Here is an 8,229-nt window from a genome sequence, read left to right on the forward strand (position 1 = left end):
TTCAAATTTCGCAACTGCACGGCGTCCATAACTACAGTCTGAATGATTTGACGTACCTGGTGTGAATTTTTCAGAAAGTTAGTAAATCATAGGGTTAAATTTATTATGAAAAACATTGAGGCAATTCACGCAGTCCTTGGTAACTCGTAAGATTCATGCGCTTTGTGAAACAATTTTATAAACCTTTGCAAAATAAAAAGACGCATTTGATCTGAATAAATTTAAAAAAAGGTTGAAGCCAATTTTCCTTAGAAATATTGCTAAAGCTTGTTAGTTTAAGAATTTAAGAGTTTTACAATGTTACCGAAGCCTGTATAAAGTTCTTCATTAGGTTTATTGCGAACCACGTTTCTACTAAATTTTGGCGAAAGTATCTTTCTCATTTACATACGCTAGTGATAAATTTAGTATTTTCGTCAAAATTTAGTAGAGATTGTGAAGTATGGTTTTTACACTCAATTTTAACGCAAACGCTAAATTTGTCATTACTATATGCAAAATAACTTAGCGTTTACGTGAAAATTTTGTGTAAGTACCATTAATCCGCAATCTGTCTACTGTAAGCATCTTAGTTCGTAATCTATATATTACCTCTGAAAACCCGACTTCAACACACTTCAACATGAGGACAACCTTAATATCGTCGGTTACATAGGAAGTCGTATTAAGAATACAGAAGAGAGCATGCAGCACAAAATAAACCGGATAGTCGAACAAAAACGGTAAATCTGCAATTAATATGAATACACAGAAAGGTAACGCCATCGAGAGGGAGTAGGTCGGAGCAAAGGTATTTCTGAATTTAGAAACGTTTATGTTTCCGAGATGGACAAATTCGTCACTTTCTAGGGATTGAATTCGATTCCAGGCATTTAGATAAGCCACGAAGCGGGGCGTGGTCCACCAAGAAATAAAATATTCGACAATTATGTTTCCAAGGAGAGAATTTGGGCGGCTTGAAGTAAAATAAAGGTCAGACGGATGCCAGGGGGCGCGGAAGTTACATTGGGATATTCCATGTTTGGCCAACTTAAAATAAAATAATTCGACGTATTTAAAAAATTAGACAGCAAAGTATTGTTATTAAGGAGATTGCGAGTTAAAGTACAGAAAATAAATTTGCAAACAAACTTCAAATTTATTGTTAGCTTCGATGTTTATTCATAAATATGAGGTCTGCATAATTGATTAATCTATTTTCAAATCAAATTAATTCATAGATGTATGAATTAATTTTAATGCAAAAATTTACCCGAAATTTGAATTGTATCTTAATTTCACTTTAGGCTAACCAGCTTAATATTTAGTGTACGGTTAAAAACTTTGTTCTCCTCTAAAATCAGTTTCTTAAAGTAATACAAAAATATCGAAAACACCAACAGAATTAACGTTATCGTAATATCGGCATCGCCCAAACTCGGCGCGAATCAAAATTTAGTGTTAACGTCAGAAAATTCGGTAGTTTAATTCCATAAATTCGCAATCTCCCTTTTAATGAGGCATGTTCTTACATTCGCCCCGCTGCAAATAGCTGTCGCCCAGTCGCTCCAAATTGAAGCATGCCAAAAGTTATGAAGGCAATTGACAAAACCGCCATTGTCGCGGGGAATACGATACATTTGGCGGATGTCGGTCTGAAATCGTACTCCGTGTAAGTTCCATAGTTTTTAAATAATATAGGACATCGACCATAAAAGCAGAGAAGTTTTACAAGTGGGAAGAGTTGTGATGTCACTTTTGGCGGTAGTGTTTGAAAAGTTTGAGGTTTTCCTGGAACAATTGTATTATCCATTGCTTATTTATGTATTTTATGGACAGGAAAACACAAATGTTAAAGCGTGATGACGAACCAAATAGCGTAGAGTTTCTCCTGGTCCCTCAATAAATATAGTTATGTATGTATGAACTTGATACACATTGATGTTGACAAAATGGGCTGTCTTTTTATTGACTGAAATTTCCTTAATTGATGCATACATACGTGCATACAAAACTAATTTGATAATTGGACAGAATACAATTAAGACTGTTGTGGATGACGCGTTCGCGCGCAATCTCACTCAACCCGTGTTTAATGTCTTTAAATGTAATTTCTAAATGGCATCAACTTCATGAGTATTGAGATAAATGGGACTTTTGATATTTTAATTTAAAGCTAATTTTCGGTACTACAAAGCCTTGGTGTTTTGAAAAATTAGAAAATTCATCTTTGAAGAAATTTAGTGTGCAAAAATAGCAAATGAATTTTCTAATTTTTCAAAACACCAAGGTTTTGTAGTACCAAAAATTAGCTTTACATTAAAATATCAAAAGTCCCATTTATCTCAATACTCATGAAGTTGATGCCATTTAGAAATTACATTTAAATACATTGAGCACGGGTTAAGTGAGACTACACGCTTAAAAATGTTCCCGACTTTGCAAGAAGTAAACTGGTAGACAACTATATATAAAGTAACATTGACTAGATTTAGCGTTAAATGGATAACTTCAATTTTAGTTATGCATCATCTAGCCATAATTTTAGTTAAGTCGGTATATTACTTTAAACTAAGTTAGACGTTACACCAATCAGGGTCAGACTGTACTAGCATTTACTACATTCCGGGTACTTTGTCCCGCCAAAAAAAAGCTTGGCCCACGCTCCAATTTTCCATCGTCCTTGTAACAAGAGTGAGTGCCCGAGTGCGAATTAAAACTAAAGTATATATTAATTAATTTGCCTAATAATTAATTAGTTGAAGCTCAAATATTCCACAATTCCACACCAACTGTACTAGATATGGAAGAAACTGCTCGACTACTATCGCAATGTGGGCTGGATTGCTATTTTGATACTTTCAAGGGTAAGTTTATCTACAATTGTCCATAACTGTACCATAACTGACACTTTGCTCATTTCATTTTATTTTAAAATAGAAAATGCAATAACGGAAGACGCGACGCGAGAAGATTTGGCAACAATTGTACCAATACGAAACTTTGGAAGGAATTCAGAAGTAGAAAAATGGCACGATTTACGTATGTTTTCAATGCAAAAATTCCTATCACCATTACTCTCCGATCACTTTAAATATGTGCATAGGTTATCAAAGTTAAGGCAATTATTTCATATTATTTTTGGTTGTTTTGTAATTGTGATTTAAAGAGTTCAAGTGGATTTAATTGAAATAAATATATGCTAATGAGGATATTTACAAATACCGCATTCATTTTATTGAGACACTATATAAATACCGCGACCATTATTCATTTTACTTAATATGGGGTTAGAATAGTAACCCCAACCAGGGTTAGCACCTAGACGAGAATAGGGTAAATGGCTATTTGCGAAGGGTAACTACCGTTACTTTATTGCTATGTTGTGGCTGTATACCCCAAATCGGGTAAAGTCACTTTTACGTTTATATTTAGTTATATTTTACTCCTTTTAGGGTAATAATTTTTAAGCGTGTAAACACTCTATGAAAATGAAGTAGAGCCTTAAGAAGTACAAATGTTTTGCTAATTTAATCCAGATAAAGGTAAACCTCTATAAATTAATCATTAAATGTGAGCTGCTACGGGTTGCTTTGGCGTTAGTCCACCCGTGAAACTGCATAGAAGAAACTGCTACGCCCTGCTTCATATAAGCCGGATCCCCATTCATATTTGCTTCTGAAAATATTTTATGATGATGCTAAGAAAACGAAGGAATCGTGAATACCTTCCGTGAAGGTATTCATGAATGAAGTAGTGTCTCTTAAATCTACTTTCTGGCCTGCTTAATGCCTATTACTTGGTAAAGTACAAATAAATTAGTCAAAATCGATAATAAATCATCATAAACATTCGTCAATAATATGTAAAATCATTATTTTATAAATCTGAAAATTGAGCTCAAATATGATACATTTCAGCTTTAAGTTAATTGTTAATTATATAATTTAGGTCCCGACAGATCGTATCATCTCTGATCTTAAGATCCTCTTCATCTCTCGATAATCGAACAAACCCTCGTTCACACTTGTACCGCACATTATCCACGTAGAGCCAGTTCTGCCCGTCGATAAACGAGTCAACCACGTCAAAAAACCGGAAAAGATTTTCCTCTTCGCTGATAAGGTGTATTAGCGTTTCCTTGATTAAAATCAAGTCCTCGAGATCTTCATTAATCATACCGCACACGGCATCAACAGCGCCTTGAAGGGATTCTTTCTTTAAGAGAACACGAAATACGATTTCACTGTCGACGTCACCTTCCCCATATGCGAAATCTTTCGTCACCCCGAGGATGTCGTTAGCCATATGGGTATTCTTCACGGCTATGTCCACCATCCGGGAAAAGGCGGGATGTGTACTAATGTCTTGTGCGATTCGAATCTGCTTGATCATTGCGATTGCAGCTAAGGCTAAAGGTGCACCCGAATCGTGGTACCGCCAGGATTGAAATGTAGCGATATTGTACCTAATAAAATAGCTGTGATTAAACATTTAAGTTAACGTATAATTTGTGATTATATTCACTCTAGAAAAAAATGCCAGGGTTACATATTTATGTGGCAAATCCACGTGGTGATAGTGTTTGTAACCTGCTGATGAGAATTTACTACGATTTACTGTAATTAAAGGGTGTTGATTTAATTCGTTGATGGGTTTTTAGGCTTAAATCATATTTATGCAAGCATAACTTTCAAGCAAGTTAACATTTTTCAAAATTTTACATATCATGCATAGAAAAAAAGGTAAGTTCTAATCATGAGAATCTTAATATTGACCAGAAGAACCTGTTTTCACCAAGTTTTAAAATAAACTGGAAAATCGGGACAAATTAAATTAACACCCTTTAGTAAAAAAGTAAATTTACCACAGATTTTTTGCACTGTGCATACAATTATTTTTGCAAATGACAAACCTTCCATACACCGGATTCACCGTGAACCAGTGATTACTTTCAAAGTACTTTTGCAAACTGGCCGTAACTATGGTGACATCCTTCTCGTACGTCTCCTTCCCTAAAATCTGTTTTCCTACCCGCACAACATCCTCAGCTAAAACGCACATTGGCCCAAATTCTGGAAACCCTGGAAACGTCATTGCCTCATTTCGAAATTTTTTCACACCTCCGAAGATCCCCACGTATATTTCGTTCACCGCTCGGAGTTCAGTGATGTCCGGTTTCCCAGAAATATTCGTCCAATCTTCTTCGATAGCATCGTCCAGAAACCAAACCCAGATGCAGAACCGGATCATAAAATCCATCTCGTTTGAGTCAATTTCAACGTCTGGCATCCAATAAAGGGAACATTGTACCGCGGTCAAAATGATCGTTTTAATAGAGCAACGTTTAAAGTGATGATCTCTGAAGCCACATTTATTCGCCAGTTTGTAATATCTATTCGCCAAATTGTCAATTATACTTGGGTCAACTTCAAGTCGGAAGAAATTTGGTTGGATTCGTCGAAATTGCCCCGTTACTTTAGTCATGCCGAAATTGGGATGGCTTATGGCGGGGAACCGGAAGTGGACAGATCCACTTAATTGGGTAGGTCGGTACTTTGACGGTTTCATGTTAATAGAATTTTGTAACTAAATCTAGCTGTAAACAAAGAGTTGGATATTTAGATAGAGGGATTCACTGTTGGTTAGCGTAAAGCAGGGCAGAGTTTGAGGCACATTGAGACAAAATTTAACCACGTCAATGTCAACATTCAAAAGAAAAATTGGATAATCAGAAGCTTTCAAACCCAATGTAGGATTTTAAATTTTTTTTTTAACTTTTTAACTTTTTACCTTTTACTTTACAAAAAAACAGTACTTTTTATTGGCTTTCAACTTTGAAATTTTAACTTAATTTTTATGAATTTTTTTACCAAACGGAATTTTTTAATAATCAATTATCCATATTTCTTCGTTGAAATCTGGCCATGTTTACTCATCCTCAGAGCAGAGGTCAACGCCGTCGATCTTACGCCGCCAGACGCCGAACCGTTTTGACGCGCCGCCGCCGCCGCGAAAATCTGGTCGACGCGCCGGCGGCAATATGCGGCCGCCGATTTAGATTTAAATCTGATGAATTTTTTAATTTAGTTTATTTTTTTAATATTTTTTTAAACTTTTTAAAAATTTTTAGTGTTTTAAACATTATTGTTGTTTAACTTTGAAAATTTATATTTTAAAAATTTTCGTATTGACATTTACCAAATCCCATTTACGATACCATCTAATTCAAGTTGCAGGCAAGAAATAGGGACATAGACTTATTACCTAGTTTAAACACCTAAAATAGGGATGTATCATAAAATTATGTAAGAAATGTGACAACCAACTGCGCGAAATGAAAAAGCCGTGATCTTTGACATTTTTAATATTCATCTCAAATATTTAAAATTTGACCGTCAAATATAACATATTCAATTTTTCTCTTAAACTTGTTTAAAGTGCACGAAGAAACAGTTAATGAAAAGATACATTCTCCAAGAAATATTGCAAATTTTAGATTATTAGCAATATTAATTTAGCGTGCTTCAGATCCTTCCTCTTTAGCGTATATACGTTTAGCAATTTATGTACGCACCGCCGCCGCCGACCAATATATATTTTCACGTAAACTGTCGGCGTTGACCTCTGCCTCAGAGTATGTAACTCCCTCTACCTAAATATCCACACTATGGTTTTATGTTAACGGGAAACGTCAGTAATTCGATGCCATGGTCGAGTTGACTCCTTTTATACTCCATATTTTTCTACAGGTATTATTTTATTGCGTATTTTACTAAAAATTATTAACACTTATTTATACATATACGTAATATCCTATGATACTTATATAATATCTACGTATTGCGCAAATTGCGTCATTAGTTACAAATACTGGCGCAATTAAGATACCACTTAAAACAATAACTTCCTATTTTAATTACTTTTCTGTGTAAATAGTAATTGAATTGCATTTTCGCGAGAAACTTATGTGACGGATACATGCGTCATATAATTGCTGATACGGAGATGAGTACAATTTTCAGGTATATATATATAATTATCTAATTTGCATAGGAATTTATAGTTTCATTGTGCGACACAACTTGTTTATTTAGTTGACATTTTCCTTATTAATTTTGACTACATAGAATGGATTAGAAATTATAAAATGTAATTGCTTTAAGCACTTTAGATTCCTTCTTGAAATTCTACATATCTGGTCATTCGTAGTTATCTGTACCGAAATCATAGCTCACAATGGATCATAAAAAAATTGGTCCATCGATGGAGCAATAAACCTTAGCAAAGTTTTGTATGTATTTAAATGTACGGAATTAATGATAACAAAAATTCCATAAAAGTAAATGGAGGATAAGGCTGTAACATAGTAGATAATTTTTGGCGAGGCCGAAAATTTGCAATTTGGAACCCTTGTTTTACTTGGTCTCATCTAAAAAGTGTTAAATTCCTCAGTTTGCAATACAAGCACCTCTGGGAGAAGCAAATTTAGCAACATTTTTCTTATTAATTCAAAAAAGTGCTCATGCAGTGCTGAAGACTGCAAAAATATGTATGAGTACTTTTACTTATTAGCTTATAATCGTAATCGATTATAAGTAATTGACATAATCATTATTGCTTTAAGCTAATTTGCTATTAACCCTTTAACTCGTGTAGCTATAAGACAATTGTGGTTTTGTACACTCTAAGAAATTTTATCACCAGCGCGGTGGTCATATGTGACTCTACCGGCAGGTGGCAGAAGACCACCGGAGGGTGGATGCCCATCACCAGCTTAGTGATGATCAATCACCGTGCGGTGGTGCAGTTGTCACCGTTCGGTGGTTGCAGCTGTCACCATTCCGGTAGAGTCACATATGACCACCGCGCGGTGATAGTTATCACCAGGTTTCTTAGAGTGTATGTAACAAATGGTTTAATTCGGGAGTAAGACAAAAGTCGTACTGAAAAATCATGGCCGTTGTGCGGGAGTAAGACGTTTCCAGCTGGTCATTAATTTTCAACATTTTTTCGCCTTGCCCTAGAATCTCTTGGAATTTTAGGGATTTCTTCTATGCCAACCAAATGTTAAATTTGAACATTTTCTTACCCGAAATTTGGATATTTCCCAATCTAAAGCAATTCTAAATTATTGGTATATCAGTTTTTCGAGTTTTATTAAAACTCCTGAATTACTTCTCCCGCACCATGACCACAACATTCTTATAACGTTTCCGAATTAATGTATTCTATTCTTGTAGTCAATGA

The 8,229-nt window shown here is 34.9% G+C and overlaps 1 long non-coding RNA gene across 1 annotated transcript; it reads left to right on the top strand.

Moving 5' to 3' along the window:
* Window positions 1-2,669: 2,669 nt before the first annotated feature.
* Window positions 2,670-3,191, top strand: LOC118437135. The gene is made up of 2 exons (XR_004835892.1): window positions 2,670-2,846; window positions 2,920-3,191. It is a non-coding gene; the product is annotated as an uncharacterized LOC118437135 (long non-coding RNA).
* Window positions 3,192-8,229: the final 5,038 nt, after the last annotated feature.

Source organism: Folsomia candida, unplaced genomic scaffold (assembly GCF_002217175.1).
Source record: "Folsomia candida strain VU population unplaced genomic scaffold, ASM221717v1 Fcan01_Sc012, whole genome shotgun sequence".
Classification (NCBI taxonomy): Eukaryota; Metazoa; Arthropoda; class Collembola; order Entomobryomorpha; family Isotomidae; genus Folsomia; species Folsomia candida.